Here is a 24,999-nt window from a genome sequence, read left to right as displayed (position 1 = left end):
GGTCTTGCACCTACCGCACCCGCGGTGATACGTGTTTTGCGGAAATTGTGCCACCTCGTCGAATTCATGCATGGTATATATATGTTTGATAGCCATTCTTTTCTTCAGAATTTAACGCAAGAAATCGAGAAAAGGTCCGAGGAGGAAGAAAGAAAATCCTTACGCCTTTTGCGAGAAATCCGTCCGTTTGATTTTGAATCCGACTTCGGTATCGAGTTCCTATCGACGTAGGCTACAACTGGACGTAAGTTTTACTACGTTTTGACATGTTTTAGAATTATGGTATTGTCAGAATTGAATGGAACTTATATATGTTGTTCTTGACATAGTAAACAGCATAGAATCGAAGTCAGATTAAGAAACGGACTGAATATGAACTGGTTTTGATTTTCAGAATGAGATTGAATAAGAATTGATATCCAGATTGAGTGATTATCGATTATGAGATATTAGAATTGATATCTGACTGATATGATAGGGCTGTATATATTGAGATTACGCCGTTATGTTGTTGAAATAGAATTTGATTGAATTCTGTTTGAATCCAGTATTAATTGAGTGGTGTATTGATACGATACTCTCGATATCATTATTGTCAGACTGAGTATTGACAGGCTTGGAGTTCAAGACTGCGACCGAGTCAGAGTATCAGAAAGAAAGGTATAAATTAATGTTGAGTTGGGATTGCACAACTCGAGGAAGGTTTGACTCGAGTTTTCCTAAATCACAAACTTAATTTATTACATTGATTCTTGTAATTGATGAGATTGATGATTGTAGTCTATTGATTTATAGCCACTGCATGTAATGACTGCTGATTCGCTAGTCATTGATTGATTTGCTTAGATACTGACTGCATGTATTGATTTCTGAGTCGTTGAGTCATAGGCTGATTCCCCTAGTCACCGGCTGATTCGTCGGGTTATTGACTGATTCATCTTATTATAGGCTGATTCGTCTAGTCACCGGCTGATTCGTCTGGTGATTGAATGATTCGTCTAAACTTAAGCTGATTCGCTTAAATACAGGCTGAGTTGTCTGATTATTGGCTGATTCGCCTACTTACCGGCTGATTCGTCGGGTTATTGACTGAGTCGTCAATTCTGCGGCTGATTCGCCCAGACACTGAAGATATTAATTATATCGATGCCGTTTAGGAATTGATTCATTCCTATCGACTGAGATTCGATATAATTACCTATATCCAGACATCGGGATCCCTAGGTTAGAGTTGAGTCGAGTCTGAGACGACGCGTCAGTGGAGTCGAGTCTGAGACGACGCGTCGATTGAGTTGAGTCTGATATGACATGTTGATTTACATTGTTTATACCATTCATGATTATTGAATGTTTGATATGGATTTATGTTTCTGATTTGAGACATGTTATGAATAATTCTTATATGCTTTCGTATATGCTTTTGTATGACTGCATGTTTACATTGTTTATACTGGGATATTTATATCTCACCGGAGTTATCCGGCTGTTATCTTGTTTTGTATGTGTGCATGACAACAGGTGGGGCTGGATCTGGGTCAAGAGGAGGATGAGAGAAGATTAGATAGCGTGGAGATCCGGGCTTCGAAGCAACATAGGATTCAGCACAGATATGTAGTTGGACCTAGTTGAACTCTTGTAGATAACACAAGATTTGTATGTTCATGTTTAATATGTAATTTGATTAAATTACATTACGTTTCCGCTTTGTATTTTACAAAAAAATTTAGACCCTGTTTTATAATTGATTAAGTAGTCCCAATAAGGATTAAGAACTTGATTAGCGTCCGGGTCCCCACAGTTGTTTTGCCTTCGGGAGACGTGTTGTGCCCGACATCGATTGTGTATGCGTGCCCTGTTCGTATTGAGGAGCGAGTTGTCTTCGCTGATTTGATTGTTATTCCTATGGTTGCCTTTGATGTTATTCTTGTTAGAGTAGGTGCCCGTCGAGCCAAGTGTTGGCCGAGTGTTCACAATGAAACTCTATGTATAAGCAGTCTTTATTTTAATAATATTTGAAATTATTATTTTGGCAAATCTTTATCTGTATACCCATGCTAGCTGCATAGATAAAGCCCTTGAATATACAAATAGTAGAAAGAATATGAGATGCTCATATGATGAGTATCATGAAACTCATATTTGTAATACTGTATATTCTAAACGGTTCCTAGTCGATTCAGCCGCCACTAAGAAGGATATAGGCCGCTCGAGTTAGAGACTAGTATCTGCGATGTGAGTACCATGTTTCATTGGTAGGGGACATTGTGATGTCCGAACATGCAGATAGGTGCTCCTTGTAGAGTGCACTGAACAACCCTCCATAAAAGGACTTTCCAAGTGGTTCTCACTTATCGAGTGGAAAAGTCCTGGTTTATGGTTGTACAGAATTAGTCCTTATGACCCGGGACAACATTGAGACTCTATGTGCTAGAATTACACTTTGACTTGTTTACCGACTCTCATGGGGTCATCAGGTGGCAAGGTTGGGTGTTCTGTCGAAACACATAGGAGTCGATGCATTGTAGTCGGGGATTCACCGCTTACCTTCGGGTATGGATATCCTATGTGTTATCATGTGTATGTAGATCGAAATCTCTGGCCAGAGTATGGTTGTAATTATGAAAGGTGTTTCATAGATTACACCATCGATGCAACTACGACATGACACATAGTATCGATTCATTGACAACTCTCGATAAACCAATGGTTGTCGAATCGATCGGGATATATGAGTTGAAGGGACCGTACTGTACGCTAACCATAATTGAATGGTTCTTGCAGGCACTATCATGTGATACCTAGGGAATCACGTAAGCGATGCTGCTAGGCGTTTAACGTGATTGGTTGGGTACTATCAGACTTGAGTTCTGACGTTCTTACTATCAAGGAGTTGATAAGTAAGAATGGAGCAATTGGGGTATGCTCGAATAAGGACATGTTTAGTCCGAATCACATGGAGATGTGAACCCACGGCTAGTTGTATCAATGAACCATTGAGGGCCACACAAGTACTAGCTTTGTAAATCCCGATGAGAAGTGAAAATAGTTCAATGTGTTGAACGGCTTATAAAGGAGTTTATAAGCGTAAGTAAAATTAGAAGTTTGACTTCTATAAAGGAGAAAATGGTTCAATGTGTTGAACGGCTTATAAATGTGTTTATAAGCGTAAAGAAAAATAGAAGTATGACTTCTATGAGAGAAATATAAATTTTAATTTATGAAAGTGTTCCTAGATTAAAATTTGGCCAAGTAAATAATGTAGTTGAAAATTGTGATTTTCATAAACATTATTGGGGACTAAATTAAATTAATTCAAGTGTTGAATTAATTAAACACTAGTAGACCTAGTAGAGTCTAAATAATTAAAATTAATTCAAGTGTTGAATTAATTAAATAAAATTGAGTCTTGTAGAGCTCAATTAAAATAATTATTTAACTAGTGGGACTTGAATAAATTCAAGTAGTATTTAATTGATCTCAAATATGTTTGAGATAATTAAAATTTAGTCCATGGTTTTTAATGTGTTAAAAACCATATAATATATGTGAGACATGCTAGGGTTTGCATGCTTGGGAGGTGAAGAGTCTTGAATACTTTTGATTAAAAAATTGCAAAGGCATACAACTTTTGTATCTAACTTTTTGCAACCCCAAGACTCAACTCTCCTCCTCATTCCATACACCTTGGCCGAAAATGTGTGTCTCTTTCTCTCTCAATTTTCTTCTCTCTTTTGTTCTTCAAGTGTTGGAGAATAAAAGTCTTCTCTTTGAAAAATCTTCTTAATTTTCTAGTGCAAATTAAGAGGGGATTTACCTAGTTGGTGGTGGGCCTAATTTGAAGGAAAGTTTCAAGGATTTGGAGGAGGAGCTTGTAGATTGTCTACCTTCAAGAGCTAAGGTGTTTACACCTTAGTTGGAGCCATAAAATCAATCCTTGTGATTGATAGGTAATTTTCTCAACACCCTATGCTTGAAAGTTGAGATTTTTGTATATGTTTGCACTACTAGTACATGGTGTTCAATTTTGAAAAATTTTTATACCAAAATTTCGGTTTTCATGTTTTGAAAACATTTTTGTGCTTCCGTTGCGATTTTGAACACCGTATATCGATCCCTTTCAAGTGGTATCAAGAGCTAAGGTTACTAGTTTTTGTGCAACATATACAAGATATTATATTGAGGGCGATTTCTAACCGTTTGAGATGAAAATTTGCAACAAAACCGAGGCCTTCTTGTGGGGAATTTCGGGCAGCTCGGGCTGCCCGAGGGCTGCCCATTTCGGGCAGCAAGGGCAGCCCGAGGGGCTGCCCGAACAGCCCCTAAAGTTTAATAATAAAAAAATTTTTTTGCATGTTGGCCGGAATGTTGGCCGGAATCCGGCGACGGAACTCCGACGACGGCGATGACGACTAGGGTTTCCAAAAGTGTTTTGGAATATCAAAGTGTCATGGGCCTTGAGTTGTTGGGCCATTAGATGGTCAACATATTTGTGAATTTTAAATGGGCCAAAATGTTTTTGGTGAAAAATAAGTTTTTGGGCCCTTAAGTTTAAAATTACAAAAGTTGCAAATCTTTCTCATAAAATAAATAATTGAAGTTGGACTTTAATTATTTATAGTAAATTGTGATTTATAAGAAATTCGGTTATAAATAAATTAATTGGAAAGTAGACAAAGGTGTTTGTATACTTTGTTAATTTAGTTTATAATCGTGGCGGTTAGTTATTGGATCAAGATATATAATATTGGATCAATTAATTATAGTGATAATTAATTGATGGTGTATGATATGTGATATTATGCATGAAGGATGATCAAAAGCCCAAGCCCAATTTGCTAGGTGTATGCTAGGATATTTGTGTTGTATGATTGTAATAATTATCAATTTTTAAAGTGGGCTTGGTTTATGGCCCGTTCCCACCCCATGAGATGTATCCCTATGTGCCATGGATATTTATTTGTAAATATTAGAATAGGGGAAGATCAAGATTGGAAGATGGTGGCCTTGGTGATTATGAAGATCGAAGACATGTAATATTGGATGCTAATGTAATAATTTAGTTGCATTGCATCCCGTGCATTTACCCTAGGATTGGACCTAGGCCCGTGTTTGGCTCACACGGGCCATTAGTTTTGGGGCGATTGATCATCCTTGTATTGTTTTCTATTTATGATATATGCATGATATGTTATAAATAATGAGTATGTGCGTTATTATTATTATAATAACAAAGTTGCATGATCCGGCAAACATACGATCAAACATGGCGAGCTTTTAAAATAAAATTAATGATGAGACCTTTCAAAATTAAAAACCCTCATTTTGAATAAGATTCAAAATTAATATCAAGCCCGAAAAGGGGAATTATAAATTTGTATATAATTTCCTTGTCTTCCATCGACAATGGGTGCATGATGAACGCTACCCGTACTCGGGGCTCGGCTCATATTATTGGGGGGGCCCTGGGCGCCGGAAAGCTGTGACATCCATTGACATGGTGATGTGAACTACGTGGAACTCCCATGATTTCGGCTCATATTATTGAGGGAACTCATGGCGACCGTCCATTAAGGTTCAACATCGATGGGTAAGGCTTGACACGTGAAGATGAACGACGTCATATTATTGGGTCCTAATCAAACGTGAGACAAAAGTTTACGTTAAGGGTTGCATTGTGATGCAATTGGAAACTACCTTTTAGGAATTGTGATTGGCTGATATTATTCGGGATCATAATTCGCTAATTGGACCTTACGTACCTACTGAGGAAAGGAGTTTCCCGTTTTCACTAGAGGGTAGTGAAAAATGTCAAAACAGTGGGAGTAAATATTTATAAAGTTAAAGTCCATACTTTATATCTTACCAAATATTTTAAATAGTCATCAACATTTATCTGTTTTACTTTTCAGTACAAATTTTGACAATGTCTTCGATTCGCAATCCGATATCTGCAATACTCGACAAACACATGTTAACCGGACCTAATTACCTCACTTGGCTAAGAAACCTAAAAATCGTCTTGAATTCGGAAAGGGTAACATATACACTAACTCAGTCGCCCCCTGTTGAGGCTCCGACTAACTGCAATCCTGAGGAATTGCAGGCTTACAAGGAATGGTGTGACCATGACTTGATAGCCAGGTGTTATATGCTGACTTCTATGAACGATGAGCTTCAGAGGCGTTTTGAGGGTGCAAAGAGTGCTGCTGACATTCATTTGCATCTCAAAGAGCTCTTTGGTGAGCAAACACGACCTCTAAGGCATGCTACCGTCAAGGAGCTGATCACTTTGCGCATGCGAGATGGGGCCTCGGTCCATGAGCATGGCTTAAAGGTGATCGGGCTCGTGGACAAGCTCGTTGGCATGGATTTGATCTTGCCTTCGGAGTTGACCACGGACGTGTTGCTGTTATCGCTGCCTAGCTCATTTGATCCTTTTGTGGTGAACTTCAACATGAACAAGATGGAACCGACCCTTGAGGAGTTGGTAAACATGCTTGTTACCTTTGAGTCCACTATCAAGAAAGAGAAGTCGGTTCTTTATGTGGGTTCTTCATCTGGTACGAAGATTGATCCACATGGGAATGGAAAGAAGCGTTCTTTCCAACGTCCCGAGAAGAACGAGCCCTTGTTGAGGCAATCTCCGAATCCCGTTGTGGCAGCCAGACCAGTTAAGGCTGACAAGACTGGTGATGTTTGTCATCACTGCAAGAAGCCTGGACATTGGAGGCGAAATTGCAAAGAATATCTTGCCCAGAAGTGTTCTGGAAACGGTATGTTCTAAATTTAAGTAAACATTTTAATTAACTCTACTTCTTGGGTATTAGATACCGGTTGTGACTCACATCTCTGTAATGGGTTACAGGTGATGGGAAGAAGTAGGAAGCTTAAGGAAGGTGTGACCTTCTTGAGGATGGGCAATGGAGCAAGAGTTGCTGCCAAGACCTTAAGAGATGTTTACTTATTGTTGAACAATAGTTTTAAGTTAATTAAGAGATGTTTGTTTGTACCTTTTTGATGAAAAAACATTATTTCCATTTCTATTGTAATAAAGATGGATATTCTTGTTTATTTAGCAAAGGTGTTTGCAACATTTACAAGAATGAATGTTTAATTGGTACTTGAGAACTTGAAAACGATCTCTATAACTTAAAATTAAAAGATATTCCATTAAATGTCCATTCAAAGGCAGACACCATATGAGATATGGATGGGTAAGCCTCCCAAATATTCTTATCTTAGAATATGGGGAGCCCTGCTTATGTGAAGCAGGTAAGTGGGAGATAAATTGGATTGTTGATCCATTTTATGTTACTTTGTGGGATATCCAAGGAATTAAGTTGGATATCATTTCTATCATCCCCAAGAAACAAAAGTGTTTGTTTCTAGGAATGCAACCTTTTTGGAAAGGGATTTTCTATTGGATAGAAAAAGGCAGATGATAGAACTCGAAGGAGTTCGAGAGAAATCCACAATTATAGAACCCACACCCGATGAGCCAAGAGAGGAGATACAAGCTCCTAGCAGATAAGAGAAAGTCTCGAGACCACCTATGAGGTATGGTCAGCTTCTTGAAGAAGGCCATGATGAGCCTAACCATGGATGTGATCCATGGACCTTCAAGGAAGCGTTATCTGATGCCAATTCATCCAAGTGACTTGAAGAAATGGAATCTGAGTTGAATTCCATACATTCGAACCAAGTGTAGGATCTTGTTGATCCACCTGTGGGAACTGTTCCCACAGGGACTTGGGGAGGATGGGAAGGTGTTGACCTTCAAGGCGCGATTGGTGGCAAAAGGATGTACTCAAAGACAAGGAGTTGACTTTGAGGAAACCTTTTCCCAATCGCAATGTTCAAGTCCATAAGGATTTTATTAGCCATAGCTGCATAGTATGACTATGAGATATGGCAGATGGATGTCAAGACAAACTTTCTTAAATGGGGATTTTAAGAAAGTTATTTACATGTCTTAACCTGAAGGGTTTACATCTATCGGAAGTGAGCATATGGTATGCAAACTTCAGAGATCTATTTATGATCTAAAGCAGGCATCTAGGAGTTGGAACCTCAGATTCGACAGTACAATCAAATAGTTTGATTTACTAAGAATCATGAGGGACCCTATGTGTATAAGAAGGTCAGTGGGAGTGTTGTGACATTCCTGGTGTTATATGTTGATAACATTCTACTCATTGGGAATGATGTAGGAATGTTGCAATCAACAAAGATATGGTTAGCGAGTAAGTTCTCGATGAAGGACTTGGGTGAAGCATCTTTTGTATTGGGATACAGATCTATTGAGATAGATCGAAAAGATGGCTTGGTCTCACCCAGTCCACATACATGATACCATCGTGAAGCGGTTCTCGATGGATGCGTCCTTGAGAGGACATCTACCAATGTGTCATGGCGTGTCCCTATCCAAGTCTGTCTCCTGAGACTGATGCAGAGATAGTGACGATGACACGCATTCCGTATGCTTCGGCAATTGGTAACATCATGTATGGGATGATATCTACACGTCCTGACGTGGCGTTTTCACTATGTGTAGTGAAAAGATATCAATCGAACCCCGGTCTTCCACAACTAGAAATCTGTGAAAGACATCCTCAAGTTGTTGAGAAGGACCAATAAGTTGTTCTTGGTCTATGGGGGTAAAGAACTGAAATTGGAAGGCTATACCGACTCTAGCTTCCAAAGCGATATCGATAACTCGAAGTCAACCTCTAGTTTCGTATTCATGCTCAACGGTGCTGCTGTCTCTTGGAAGAGTTCCAAGCAAGACAATATTACGGATTCCAGCACAGAGGCCGAATACATTGCTGCATCAGATGCAGCAAGAGAGGCTGTTTGGATAAGGAATTTCGTCCAAGAGTTGGACGTCATTCCTAATGGAATTGCTCCTATCCCGGTGTTGTGTGACAACACGGGAGCTATAGCTCAAGCAAAGGAGCCTAGGTCTCATCAGAAATCCAAACAAGTATTGAAAAGGTACCACATCCTCGGAGAGATTGTGGAAAGAAGAGTAGTGTCTATTGACAAAGTCGGCTCCGCAGATTATGTTGTTGATTCACTAGCTAAGCCTTTACCTGGACCATTATTCGACAAGCATCGCGAATCAATGGGTTTTAAGCATATGGGTAGTTGGCTCTAGTGCAAGTGGGAGATTGTTAGAGTAGGTGCCCGTCGAGCCAAGTGTTGGCCGAGTGTTCACAATGAAACTCTATGTATAAGCAGTCTTTATTTTAATAATATTTGAAATTATTATTTTGGCAAATCTTTATCTGTATACCCATGCTAGCTGCATAGATAAAGCCCTTGAATATACAAATAGTAGAAAGAATATGAGATGCTCATATGATGAGTATCATGAAACTCATATTTGTAATACTGTATATTCTAAACGGTTCCTAGTCGATTCAGCCGCCACTAAGAAGGATATAGGCCGCTCGAGTTAGAGACTAGTATCTGCGATGTGAGTACCATGTTTCATTGGTAGGGGACATTGTGATGTCCGAACATGCAGATAGGTGCTCCTTGTAGAGTGCACTGAACAACCCTCCATAAAAGGACTTTCCAAGTGGTTCTCACTTATCGAGTGGAAAAGTCCTGGTTTATGGTTGTACAGAATTAGTCCTTATGACCCGGGACAACATTGAGACTCTATGTGCTAGAATTACACTTTGACTTGTTTACCGACTCTCATGGGGTCATCAGGTGGCAAGGTTGGGTGTTCTGTCGAAACACATAGGAGTCGATGCATTGTAGTCGGGGATTCACCGCTTACCTTCGGGTATGGATATCCTATGTGTTATCATGTGTATGTAGATCGAAATCTCTGGCCAGAGTATGGTTGTAATTATGAAAGGTGTTTCATAGATTACACCATCGATGCAACTACGACATGACACATAGTATCGATTCATTGACAACTCTCGATAAACCAATGGTTGTCGAATCGATCGGGATATATGAGTTGAAGGGACCGTACTGTACGCTAACCATAATTGAATGGTTCTTGCAGGCACTATCATGTGATACCTAGGGAATCACGTAAGCGATGCTGCTAGGCGTTTAACGTGATTGGTTGGGTACTATCAGACTTGAGTTCTGACGTTCTTACTATCAAGGAGTTGATAAGTAAGAATGGAGCAATTGGGGTATGCTCGAATAAGGACATGTTTAGTCCGAATCACATGGAGATGTGAACCCACGGCTAGTTGTATCAATGAACCATTGAGGGCCACACAAGTACTAGCTTTGTAAATCCCGATGAGAAGTGAAAATAGTTCAATGTGTTGAACGGCTTATAAAGGAGTTTATAAGCGTAAGTAAAATTAGAAGTTTGACTTCTATAAAGGAGAAAATGGTTCAATGTGTTGAACGGCTTATAAATGTGTTTATAAGCGTAAAGAAAAATAGAAGTATGACTTCTATGAGAGAAATATAAATTTTAATTTATGAAAGTGTTCCTAGATTAAAATTTGGCCAAGTAAATAATGTAGTTGAAAATTGTGATTTTCATAAACATTATTGGGGACTAAATTAAATTAATTCAAGTGTTGAATTAATTAAACACTAGTAGACCTAGTAGAGTCTAAATAATTAAAATTAATTCAAGTGTTGAATTAATTAAATAATATTGAGTCTTGTAGAGCTCAATTAAAATAATTATTTAACTAGTGGGACTTGAATAAATTCAAGTATTATTTAATTGATCTCAAATATGTTTGAGATAATTAAAATTTAGTCCATGGTTTTTAATGTGTTAAAAACCATATAATATATGTGAGACATGCTAGGGTTTGCATGCTTGGGAGGTGAAGAGTCTTGAATACTTTTGATTAAAAAATTGCAAAGGCATACAACTTTTGTATCTAACTTTTTGCAACCCCAAGACTCAACTCTCCTCCTCATTCCATACACCTTGGCCGAAATTGTGTGTCTCTTTCTCTCTCAATTTTCTTCTCTCTTTTGTTCTTCAAGTGTTGGAGAATAAAAGTCTTCTCTTTGAAAAATCTTCTTAATTTTCTAGTGCAAATTAAGAGGGGATTTACCTAGTTGGTGGTGGGCCTAATTTGAAGGAAAGTTTCAAGGATTTGGAGGAGGAGCTTGTAGATTGTCTACCTTCAAGAGCTAAGGTGTTTACACCTTAGTTGGAGCCATAAAATCAATCCTTGTGATTGATAGGTAATTTTCTCAACACCCTATGCTTGAAAGTTGAGATTTTTGTATATGTTTGCACAACTAGTACATGGTGTTCAATTTTGAAAAATTTTTATACCAAAATTTCGGTTTTCATGTTTTGAAAACATTTTTGTGCTTCCGTTGCGATTTTGAACACCGTATATCGATCCCTTTCAATTCTTGGCATGGATTGGCTTTCGACTTACCGTGCAGTTATCGATTGTGTTGCTAAGACCGTGGCTTTTGCAGATGATGGCCAGGAAGGAGTTCTCGCCAGCACAGGTAATTCGCTGGTCCTTCCTTTTATTTCTTGTCTTGAGGCTGAGAAGTTAATGTGTAGAGGTTGTGATGTATTTCTGGCTTCGATTGTGGATGTGGATAGATTGATTAAGTTGAATATAGATGATATCGATGTTGTGAGGGAGTTTGTTGATGTGTTCGAAGATGATGTTCCGGGTTTTCCGCCGGATAGAGAGGTTGAGTTTTCGATCGATTTAGCTCCAGGTACGGTTCCTATTTCTAAGGCTCCGTACAGGATGGCCCCTACCGAGATGAAGGAGTTGAAGACGCAGTTGCAGGATCTTTTAGACAAGGGTTTTATTCGTCCGAGTTCTTCGCCTTGGGGAGTTCCGGTTCTTTTCGTTAAGAAGAAAGATGGTTCTTTGCGGCTTTGTATCGATTACAGGGAGCTCAACAAAGTGACTGTCAAGAATAAGTATCCGTTGCCACGGATAGATGATTTGTTCGATCAGATCCATGGTGCTACTATATTCTCGAAGATTGATCTTCGGTCTGGCTACTATCAGTTGAAGGTTAGGGAGTCCGATATCCCTAAGACAGCGTTCCGGACCAGGTACGGTCATTATGAGTTTCTTGTGATGTCTTTTGGTTTGACCAATGCCCCTTCAGTCTTCATGGATTTGATGAACCGTGTATTCAAGCCTTATCTGGATAGCTTCGTCATTGTCTTTATCGATGACATCTTGATCTATTCCAAGACCAGAGAGCTTCATGCAGAGCATTTCAGAGTTGTTCTTCAGTTGTTGAGGGAGAAGAGGTTGTTCGCCAAGTTGAAGAAGTGTGAGTTTTGGCTGGATCAGATTTCTTTCCTAGGCCATGTCGTTTCGAAAGATGGTATTGCTGTTGATCCGTTGAAGATAGAGGCGATTCAGAAGTGGCCTATTCCTTCTACTGTCTCAGAGGTACGCAGTTTCCTTGGTTTGGCGGGTTATTATCGTCGTTTCATTTCAGATTTTTCCAAGATTGCCCTGCCATTGTCCAATCTGACGAGGAAGACTGTGAAGTTCGAGTGGTCCATTGATTGCCAGAGTGCATTTCAAGAGTTGAAGGATAGATTGACGACAACTCTTGTTCTTTCATTGCCCTGTGGTTCTGAGGATTTTGTTGTCTATACCGATGCGTCGAAGAGAGGCCTTGGTGCAGTGTTGATGCAGCGAGGTAAGGTCATTGCTTATGCTTCTCGCCAGTTGAAGGATTACGAGAAGAATTATCCGACGCACGATTTGGAGCTAGCAGCTGTGGTTTTCGCCCTGAAGATTTGGAGACATTATTTGTATGGCGAAAAGTGTGAGATCTTCACAGACCACAAGAGTTTGAAGTATCTGTTCTCGCAGAAAGAGCTCAACATACGACAGAGGAGGTGGTTAGAGCTTGTCAAAGATTATGATGTGACGATTAGTTACCACCCAGGGAAAGCGAATGTTGTGGCCGATGCTTTGAGTCGTAAGTCGAGTCCTTCCTTGAGTTCTTTGATGCAGAGACCGTTGTTGATGGATTTGCAGCGAGAGAAGATTTCTTTGGTAGTTCCGGGAACCATTGCTCGCATTTCAGCGTTGGTCATTCGGGCTACATTGACGGACAGGATCCGTAGAGAGCAGACTGATGATGTTCAGTTGACAGAGTTGAGAGACAGAGCAGAGGATATGTAAGGCTCGAGAATTATCAACTGGCATTGGTGCTAGACTCGTAGAGGTAAGAATGCATGACGTTTAAATGAGATTTTTGAAGGAATGGCCGAAGTTACACTGCACCAGCGGTGCTAAGACTACCGCACCCGCGGTGTAGGTGACAGAAATTGGTAAATTTGTGAGAACAGACACCGCACCCGCGGTGCTAGCACGACCGCACCCGCGGTGTGAGACCGCACCCGCGGTCATGTAAGGACCGCACCCGCGGTCTAGGTGCAACATTTTTTGATGAATTCGCCGTGAGCATAGCGCACCCGCGCTCTTGAGTTGCCGCACCCGCGGTCTGCATGCGAGATTGCCACCTTTGTTTCTCCACTTGACACATGGCATGGTATATATATAGTTTGGAATGACACTTCATTCTTCATGTCTTCAGCATCTGAATCGAGAGTTTCCATGGCTTAACTTCAAGTTCTTCATCCTTTAGAAATTATCTTGTGCAAGATTTAGAGATCCGATTTTAATTCCGAGACCGGATTTGTGTTCCTCTCTTTGAAGGCTACAAGAGGATGTAAGTATTGTTCATTTACAGCATGTTTCGAAAATTATGTGTTGGAAGAATTCAGATTTGACATAGATTATGTGTTCTTGATATACTAAGCATCGTAGAAACGTAAACGGATCGAATTTCAGACGCCGTATGCTATACGTTCGATTTTCCAGCATGTGTGGATCGAGTAGATACAGATTTCAGTATGTATGTTGATGTTTAGATGAGATTATGAGTATTGAGGTTAATCGATTATTGTGATGTTAAGATTGAGGTATCGGTATTGAGAATTACGCCGTTATGCCGTCGATTTGTACCGAGATTTATTATTGATTTGTATATATGATTCTTTGAGTTAGAGATTGATATGGTGTGTCTACACATTGCCGTTTCAGATTTGAGGTGACAGGTTTGACATTTGATTCGAGATCTCGACAGACAGTGCGACAAGAAAGGTATAATTCATGTGGTCACGGGATTGCACAACTCGATTCAGATTTGATACGAGTTTCCCTAAATCACATACTAGATTGTTATTACATTTGATTATGTAATGCCTTGTTTATTGATTTATATTCGAGTCCTGAGATAGGAGAGATTGGCAGACTTGCCAAACCTAGACGTTTCGGTGTATCGACGCATAGGAGCAGATTTTGCTCTATGTTTAGACCCTCGATACAGAGTTGACCGAAGTCTAGGAATAAGACGTACCGTCGCCCCGATTGGTTGAGTAGGTGACAGACCGTCTTATTCACACCGGGATCCCTAGATTAGAAAAGAGTCGAGTCAAGATTTGAATGTTGAATACAGATTTGTATTCTACTACATGTTTAGATTTATATTCATGTTACTTGATTTATGTTATGCAATTGTACATGATTTATTACATTGCATGCATCCATGTTTTATACTGGGATATGTTCTCACCGGAGTTATCCGGCTGTTGTCGTGTCTGTATGTGTGCATGGCAACAGGTGGGGCAGGATCGGGGTCACGAGCTAGATGAGAGATGATGATAGCGTGGAGATCTCGGGCATTGCAGATTACTAGTGTTTTCTTATGAAACTTGTATTACTTATGTTTGTAGTTGTCATTTGAACACTAGTGTATGGTTGTACGAACAGACTTGTATGTACATTACGTTGTTTAATTTCTATCGAGATATGTTATGCTTTAGTTAATACATTTGAATTAAAGTTAAAAGCAAAATTTTGACCCACATTTTCGAACAAAGATCCAATTAAATCCCAAAAGAATAGAGTTAGAGCCCGGGTCCCCACAACAGGTGGTATCAGAGCAGTAGGTTCTGTAGACTGAGATAGAATAGAATGAGCGGGGTAGATCGAGTCATCTTCCTTGCTTTTGAGATGCTAGCATGCTTTATTGCTTTCCCTATTATATGTTGTGTTGTATTATCTGAATTGATTTACAGCATTTCAAGCCTAAATCAGAACCGATTCTCGATCAGAGGTATATGATCAGAGAAGGGCTGAGACAGATGATATTGATTGTGTACTAATCAGTTTGGTAATCAGATTTATGCCGCCTAGACGTATACCTCAGCCAGAGCAGGGTAGCACATCCGGTGCACAGATGGATGTCACCGCTACGCCGATGGAGACCTTATTGAAAAGATTTCAGTCTTTCCATCCGCCTACCCTGAAGGGCACAGAGAGTGCAGTAGAGTGCGAGAGCTGGCTCGATGATATCGAGATGTTGTTTGAGTCTTTGGCTTACACTGACGAACGACGTGTGAAACTGATAGGGCATCAGATGCAAGAGGTTGCCAAGAGCTGGTGGTTGACTACGAAGAGAGCCTTGGAGCACCGAGGCATTGACATCACGTGGAAAGTATTCAAAGATGAGTTCTATCAGCGCTTCTTTCCCGTTTCGTACCGGAAAGACAAGGGAGCTGAATTCGCGAATCTGAAGCAGGGACAGTGGAACATCGAGGAGTATGTGGCTAAATTTTCTGCATTGCTACGATTTGCACCGCATGTGGCCGGAAACGACGAGGCAGTGGCCGATCAGTTCATCAACGGGCTGAATCCCGATGTCTTTACTTTGGTGAACACGGGCCGGCCTAGTACTTTTTCAGAGGCACTGAACCGAGCGAAGGGAGCCGAGGCTGGCTTGATCAGGCAGCGAGGGGCTTCCTACGGTGTTCAGGGGCAGAGACCGCCACAGCCTACTACCGTACAGTTTCCACCACCTCCTCCTCGTTTTGACAGTGGAGTTAGTGGTAGTGGCAAGAAGGATTTTCTGAAGGCTAAAGGCAAACAGTTTAAGAAATCTGGAAGTAGTTCATCGAGTTCGAGTGGATCTCGACAGAGAGGTCAGGGGTCAGAGTTTAGTGGCGCATACTGTGGTTCGTGCGGAGGGCGACATGCGACGGAGCAGTGTCAAGGAGTTCTGGGACGCTGCAACATCTGTAGGCAACAGGGACACTTCGCCAGAGTTTGTCCCCAGAGAGGTGCACAACGATTCCAGAGCACCGGATCATCAGCACCAGCGCCACAGATGGAGAGACAGGCATCTTCTGTACACTCCTTCCAGCCACCCTCTACACAGACCCAGCAGAGACCAGGAGGTAGTCAGACGGTGAGTCAGCCTCCCAGACAGCAGGCACGTGTTTTTGCCCTGACAGAGGAGCAGGCGCAGGAGGCGCCAGATGACGTCATTGCAGGTAACTGTTTTCTTTGCGGTTATCCTGCATATGTGTTGATAGACACAGGGGCATCTCATACATTCATATCTGAACATTTTGCATTGAGACATTCATTGCCTGTTGAGTCGTTGTCGACAGTAGTGTCTATAGCTTCTCCGTTGGGAAGTGGTTTGATATCTGTGACTACTGTTAGACACTGTATGCTTCAGTTTGAGGGGCATGAGATTGATCTTGATTGTGTAGTACTTGGTTTGGCTGATTTTGATTGTATAGTTGGTATAGACATGTTGACCAAGTACAGGGCCACGGTAGATTGTTTCCACAAGATTGTCAGATTCAGACCTGAACTGACAGATGAGTGGAAATTCTACGGCAAGGGTTCCAGATCTCGGATTCCCTTAGTATCTGCTCTGACTATGAGTAGATTGCTTCAGAGAGGAGCAGTGGGCTTTCTTGTATATTCAGTAGATCTACTGAAGTCGAGCCCAGAATTGGCAGATTTGCCAGTGGTTTGCGAGTTTGCAGATGTTTTTCCTGATGAGATTCCGGGGTTACCTCCAGTTCGAGAGGTTGATTTCAGCATAGATCTTATGCCCGGTTCTGTTCCTATTTCGAGAGCTCCGTATAGGATGGCGCCGATAGAGCTGAAAGAGTTGAAAGCACAGTTGGAGGATCTTCTGTCCAAGGGATATATCAGACCCAGTGTATCACCTTGGGGTGCTCCGGTGCTTTTCGTTCGAAAGAAAGATGGTTCGATGCGACTGTGTATTGATTACAGACAGTTGAACAAGGCAACAGTGAAGAACAAATATCCGTTGCCGCGCATCGACGATCTGTTTGATCAGTTACAGGGATCTTCAGTATATTCGAAGATCGATTTGAGATCAGGGTATCATCAGCTCCGAGTTAGAGACGTTGATATTCCGAAGACTGCATTCCGAACCAGGTATGGACATTACGAGTTTGTTGTTATGCCTTTCGGGTTGACGAATGCACCAGCGGTGTTTATGAGTTTGATGAACCGCATTTTTCAGAGATATTTAGATGATTTTGTGATTGTGTTTATTGACGACATTTTGGTGTATTCGAAGAATTTGACTGAGCATGCAGATCATCTGAGGATCGTATTGAAGACTTTAAGAAAAGAGCAGTTGTATGCCAAACTGTCCAAGTGTGAATTCTGGTTGCGACAGGTTGTCTTCTTGGGGCATATTATATCTGGAGATGGTATTGCGGTAGATCCGAGTAAAGTTGAGGCTGTTATCAGTTGGCCGAGACCGACTTCTGTGCCTGAAATACGCAGTTTCATGGGTCTAGCCGGGTATTATCGTCGTTTTATTCGAGATTTCTCCAGTATAGCGAAGCCTATCACTCAGTTGACCCAGAAGAATATGCCATTTGTGTGGTCCGAAGATTGTGAAGCCAATTTTGTAGAGCTGAAGAAGAGGCTGACTAGTGCGCCTGTCTTGATGATTCCTGCAGGTACAGGTGAGTTCGTTGTATACTGTGACGCATCTCACAGAGGGTTAGGATGTGTTCTTATGCAGCGAGGGCACGTGATAGCATACGCCTCTAGACAGCTGAAGCCGCACGAGACTCGTTATCCGATTCATGATCTTGAATTGGCGGCGATTGTGTTTGCACTTAAGATCTGGCGTCATTATCTGTATGGCGAGAAATTCGAGATTTATTCCGATCATAAGAGCTTGAAATATCTCTTTTCTCAGTCAGAGTTGAATATGAGGCAGCGACGATGGCTTGATCTGCTGAAAGATTTTGATTGCGAGATCAAGTACCATCCAGGAAAGTCGAATGCAACAGCAGACGCCTTGAGTCGAAAGGTATGTGCTCTTTCCTTGTCGACTGTAGGTGTATCGAGTTTAGTAGAAGATTGTTGCTTGTCTGGATTGACATTTGATACAGAGAGTAGACCGCTGCGACTTGCTGCGATTCAGATTGAGCCAGATCTGATTTCGAGGATCAAAGAAGCACAAAGAACCGATCCGAATGTGCAGAGATCGATTGATATGGTCAGAGCTGGTCATATCTCAGAATATCAGGTTAGAGATTCTATTCTGTATGTGAATAACCGCATAGTGGTGCCAGATGTTTCAGATTTGAGACGACAGATCATGGCGGAGGCACACTGTAGTCGGTTCAGCATTCATCCTGGTGGCAGGAAGATGTATAACGACTTGAAGACACAATTCTGGTGGAAACAGATGAAGACAGACATTGCAGAATTCGTGTCTAGATGCCTGAATTGCCAGCAGGTGAAGGCAGAAAGAAAGAAGCCCGGAGGTTTACTTCAGAGTTTGTCAGTTCCTGAATGGAAATGGGACTACATTTCCATGGACTTTGTGACGAAGTTACCTCGATCATCCCGTGGCTGTGATTCGATTTGGGTCATCATTGACCGATTGACCAAATCTGCCTGTTTCATTCCGTACAGGATGACCTATCGACATGATCAGATGGCAGCGTTGTATGTCAGAGAGGTCGTCAGATTGCATGGTGTGCCGAAGTCGATCGTATCAGATCGTGATCCACGATTCACTTCTCACTTTTGGCACAGCTTGCAGCAGGCTTTGGGTACGACTTTACACCTGAGCACTGCTTATCATCCCCAGACAGACGGACAGTCAGAGCGGACTATCCAGACTTTAGAGGACATGCTGAGAGCTGTAGTACTAGATTTTGGTACTAGTTGGCAAGACTCATTGCCGTTGTGTGAGTTTTCATACAACAACAGCTATCAGACGAGCATAGAGATGGCACCGTTCGAAGCTTTATACGGAAAGAAGTGCAGATCTCCGTTGTACTGGGATGATATTTCTGAGGTACCAGTGTTGGGGCATGATATGATTCGTGAGATGACAGAGAAAGTGAAGATCATTCAGAAGCGAATGAAGACGGCACAGGATAGGCAAGCGAAGTACGCCAATATTAGACGCAGACCGTTAGTATTCGAACAGGGAGACAGAGTATTTCTGAAGATTTCAACTTTCAGAGGCGTTTTCAGATTTAGCAAGCGAGGAAAGTTGTCTCCTAGATACGTCGGTCCGTATGAGATCCTTGAAAAGATTGGCGATCGAGCTTACAGACTTGCTCTTCCTCCTTCATTGTCCGGTATACATGACGTTTTTCATGTATCGATGTTGCGCAGATATATGCCAGATGAGTCTCATGTCATTCACCCTGACGAAGCCGAGTTAGATCAGACTTTGAGCTACGTCAAGCAACCGATACAGATTTTGGATCGGAAGGAAAAGAAGCTTAGAACCAAGACCATTCCGCTTGTGAAGGTCCAATGGAGTCGTCATGGCATCGAGGAAGCAACTTGGGAGACAGAGTCTGAGATGAGACAGAGGCATCCCGAGTTATTCTTATGATGTGAGTCTTTCTTTCCATTGTGACTTTACAGTTTTGTATATAATTGCATGATTACTTGCTTATGAGTTCGAGGACGAACTCTTATCTGAGAGGGGGGGAAATGTAAGGCTCGAGAATTATCAACTGGCATTGGTGCTAGACTCGTAGAGGTAAGAATGCATGACGTTTAAATGAGATTTTTGAAGGAATGGCCGAAGTTACACTGCACCAGCGGTGCTAAGACTACCGCACCCGCGGTGTAGGTGACAGAAATTGGTAAATTTGTGCGAACAGACACCGCACCCGCGGTGCTAGCACGACCGCACCCGCGGTGTGAGACCGCACCCGCGGTCATGTAAGGACCGCACCCGCGGTCTAGGTGCAACATTTTTTGATGAATTCGCCGTGAGCATAGCGCACCCGCGCTCTTGAGTTGCCGCACCCGCGGTCTGCATGCGAGATTGCCACCTTTGTTTCTCCACTTGACACATGGCATGGTATATATATAGTTTGGAATGACACTTCATTCTTCATGTCTTCAGCATCTGAATCGAGAGTTTCCATGGCTTAACTTCAAGTTCTTCATCCTTTAGAAATTATCTTGTGCAAGATTTAGAGATCCGATTTTAATTCCGAGACCGGATTTGTGTTCCTCTCTTTGAAGGCTACAAGAGGATGTAAGTATTGTTCATTTACAGCATGTTTCGAAAATTATGTGTTGGAAGAATTCAGATTTGACATAGATTATGTGTTCTTGATATACTAAGCATCGTAGAAACGTAAACGGATCGAATTTCAGACGCCGTATGCTATACGTTCGATTTTCCAGCATGTGTGGATCGAGTAGATACAGATTTCAGTATGTATGTTGATGTTTAGATGAGATTATGAGTATTGAGGTTAATCGATTATTGTGATGTTGAGATTGAGGTATCGGTATTGAGAATTACGCCGTTATGCCGTCGATTTGTACCGAGATTTATTATTGATTTGTATATATGATTCTTTGAGTTAGAGATTGATATGGTGTGTCTACACATTGCCGTTTCAGATTTGAGGTGACAGGTTTGACATTTGATTCGAGATCTCAACAGACAGTGCGACAAGAAAGGTATAATTCATGTGGTCACGGGATTGCACAACTCGATTCAGATTTGATACGAGTTTCCCTAAATCACATACTAGATTGTTATTACATTTGATTATGTAATGCCTTGTTTATTGATTTATATTCGAGTCCTGAGATAGGAGAGATTGGCAGACTTGCCAAAACTAGACGTTTCGGTGTATCGACGCATAGGAGCAGATTTTGCTCTATGTTTAGACCCTCGATACAGAGTTGACCGAAGTCTAGGAATAAGACGTACCGTCGCCCCGATTGGTTGAGTAGGTGACAGACCGTCTTATTCACACCGGGATCCCTAGATTAGAAAAGAGTCGAGTCAAGATTTGAATGTTGAATACAGATTTGTATTCTACTACATGTTTAGATTTATATTCATGTTACTTGATTTATGTTATGCAATTGTACATGATTTATTACATTGCATGCATCCATGTTTTATACTGGGATATGTTCTCACCGGAGTTATCCGGCTGTTGTCGTGTCTGTATGTGTGCATGGCAACAGGTGGGGCAGGATCGGGGTCACGAGCTAGATGAGAGATGATGATAGCGTGGAGATCTCGGGCATTGCAGATTACTAGTGTTTTCTTATGAAACTTGTATTACTTATGTTTGTAGTTGTCATTTGAACACTAGTGTATGGTTGTACGAACAGACTTGTATGTACATTACGTTGTTTAATTTCTATCGAGATATGTTATGCTTTAGTTAATACATTTGAATTAAAGTTAAAAGCAAAATTTTGACCCACATTTTCGAACAAAGATCCAATTAAATCCCAAAAGAATAGAGTTAGAGCCCGGGTCCCCACAAGAGGTAACTCAGAGTTTGGTTCGAATGGAGATTGTTTGGTGACTTTCAGATGCCGTATTTGTGTTCCTATTGGCGATGATATTCGGCGAGATATCTTGGTAGAGGCTCATACCACGCCATATTCGATTCATCCAGGCAGTACGAAGATGTATCAGGATCTTCGTCGACTTTACTGGTGGCCAGGTATGAAGAAAGATATTGCTTTGTTCATTTCTCAGTGCCTAACTTGTCAGCAGGTGAAGATTGAGCATCAGAGACCTGCTGGGACATTGTTGTCATTGCCGATTACTCAGTGGAAGTGGGAGCATATTACGATGGATTTCGTGACTGGTCTTCCCAGGACGCAGAAAGGTTTTAACTCCATTTGGGTTATCGTTGATCGATTGACCAAGTCAGCGCACTTTCTTCCTGTCAAGACGACGTACTCTATGAGTCAGTATGCCGAGGAGTATGTAGCAGAGATTGTTAGACTTCATGGTGTCCCTGTGTCGATTGTGTCTGATCGTGACCCTAGATTTACCTCTGAGTTTTGGAAGAGTTTGCACAGAGCTATGGGTTCACGGTTAGCTTTCAGTACAGCATATCACCCTCAGAGCGACAGTCAGTCAGAGAGAGTCATTCAGATTCTAGAGGATATGCTCAGAGCTTGTACCATTGATTATTCTGGTAGCTGGGATTCTAAGTTGCCTTTGGTTGAGTTCACATACAATAACAGTTATCAGGCGACGATTGGCATGGCACCGTATGAGGCTCTTTATGGCAGGAAGTGTAGATCGCCCTTGTTTTGGGATGAGGTTGGTGAGAGGAAGATGTTGGGCCCAGAGGTTGTTCAACAGACTGCTGATGTTGTTGCAGTGATTCGTGAGAGGATGAAGACTGCTCAGTCGAGACAGAAGAGCTATGCAGATGTTCGTCGTAGACCTTTGCAGTTTGAGGTTGGCGATCACGTGTTCCTGAAGATAGCACCTCTCAAGGGTGTGATGAGATTTGGCAAGAAGGGCAAGTTGAGTCCGAGTTGAGATCGAGCTTTCCTCCATTCTCGTTTTTTTTCCTCTCTAGAAACAAGGGTTTCCTTCATTTCATTTCATTTCCTACCTTTGATTATTGGGTTTGTTTGGATTTCCGAGTTGAGATCGAGCTTCTACGTGGTGAGAGGAAGCTAGGTAAGTTTTTGGTAGTGTTTTCTCTTGTTTTGGGAAAGAGATGATTTGGGAGTGTTGTTTTGGCTTGATTATTGTATTATAGAGTTGATGTTGGTGTTATTTATGGATTATTGTTGTAGGTGGTGTACCAAGAGTATAGTTTGGAGGTGTTCTATTGGTTTGTAAGTGGAATTTCATCCTTTGTGCTCACATGATGTTATATGTATTGTGTTTCAAAGGTTTTAATGTGTTATTCCCTTCATTTGATTCATGTTTATGTGAGGACCCGGACGCTAATCATGTTCTTATTGGGATTTAATCATTTGTTCTGATAAACAGGGTCTAAAAATTTTTTCGTTTTAAGATATAACTGCGGAAGGTAATGGAATCTAAATACTATACATGTCTGTATAAAATACATTTCAGTATTAAAATACAACAAGCTAATCTAAGGTTCAACTACTAAAGTCCAGTAATAAAACCAAGTCTACTGTAAGTCCGGAATCACCACGCTACACTCGTCTTCTCTCATCATCATCTTGACCCTGATCCAGCCCCACCTGTTGTCATGCACACATACAAAACAAGACAACAGCCGGATAACTCCGGTGAGAAATAAATCCCAGTATAAAACATGGTAAACATGTATATACATAAATAGTTCATGAAACATGCTGTCTCGAATAAAATCAAAACATTAGATTTCATAAGCTATGAAATCTAATCACAATAAGCACGCACTTCAAATCAGCTAAACATGCATATAACCAATCTAAATCATAAAGACATGCTAGCACAACTGGAAGCAATAACGATGGGTCCCATGATCTAGGAGCCACATCCATATGAGCATGCAGTCCTAATCAAATCATGTCTAGACTCGACTCAACTATAACTCTAGGGATCCCAAGGTGAATAAGACGTCACTGGCTGTCACCTACCCTACCAATCGGGGTGCTGTACGTCTTATTCCTAGACTTCGGCCTGATCTGTATCCACATCTACAAAGGGGCGGTGATCTTCCCCAGAGCTGAGATATCGCCGAACATCTAGTAGTCTGCCTGATCTCCAGACTGCCCTATCTTAATGCATGAATACACAATCTGTAAACAAGCATAATAAGATAAAACATAAACAAGAATATAGTATGTGATTTATTGGGCAACTCAAGGATGATCTCGATTGAGATGTTTCTTCCCGAATATCACATGAATTATACCTTTGTCTTCCTGATCTGATGAAGAAGACGTCTCGAAGTCAAATTTGTCCATATCTGATCTGAAATGACAATAACCAATACACTGTATCAATGTATAATCCAATTCAAAATCTATCTGGTCAATATCTGAATACCCTACAATCTGATTCATATTAACCATATCACAAGATAACAGAAACCAATACTGAATTTGATCAATCTGTACCAACTGATGTTTCGACGGCATAACAATACTGTCTCGATAACCCCGTCAGTCTAAACCTCACAAATATAATACCAGACTTCGAAATCAATACTGATACAAATGTTAATCTCAATAACAATACGAATCTGATATAAAATCTCAGTCAAATCCATTCTGAAAATCATAACAAATACATAAACAATCTGTTCTTCAATCTGACTTCAATTATACGATGTCTACAGTAGCAGAAACACCATATTTGAATTCTATTCAATTCTAACAACATCATAAAATCAAATCTTGTCTAAACATAATAAAACTTACGTCCAGTTGTAGCCTGCTCTGACAGGAACGCAGTACTGTAATCGGATTCAAAAACAGACTGACAGATTTTTCACAAATCGAATTCTAAAATCAAGAAGTAAACTTTCCCTTCAATTCTCGATTTTTCCTCTAATAATTGTCATTTGCATGTATATATATATATATATATATATATATACACGTTCACGCATGAAATGGCAAGTGGCACCCTCACATTCTGCATGACTCGCGCTCGGGCGGTAAGAAACTACCGCTCGAGCGCGGAAGTTTCTGTCCGAGACCACGCTTGTTATCTCTTTGGCGCTCGGGCGTTAATTCTTTACCGCTCGGGCGCCATACATTCTGCCCGATTACTTGCCTTGTTGAACATTGGCGCTCGGGCGGTCAAAAAGCACCGCTCAAGCGCCATACTCTCTGCCCAACTTTTCCGAATTTCACTTGTAGTCTTATTTTCGTGTCCCGATTAATCTTCTCATAATCATAT

The sequence above is a fragment of the Primulina eburnea genome, chromosome 10 (assembly GCF_022965805.1).
Source record: "Primulina eburnea isolate SZY01 chromosome 10, ASM2296580v1, whole genome shotgun sequence".
Taxonomy (NCBI): Eukaryota; Viridiplantae; Streptophyta; class Magnoliopsida; order Lamiales; family Gesneriaceae; genus Primulina; species Primulina eburnea.
This window is presented reverse-complemented; position numbering follows the sequence as displayed.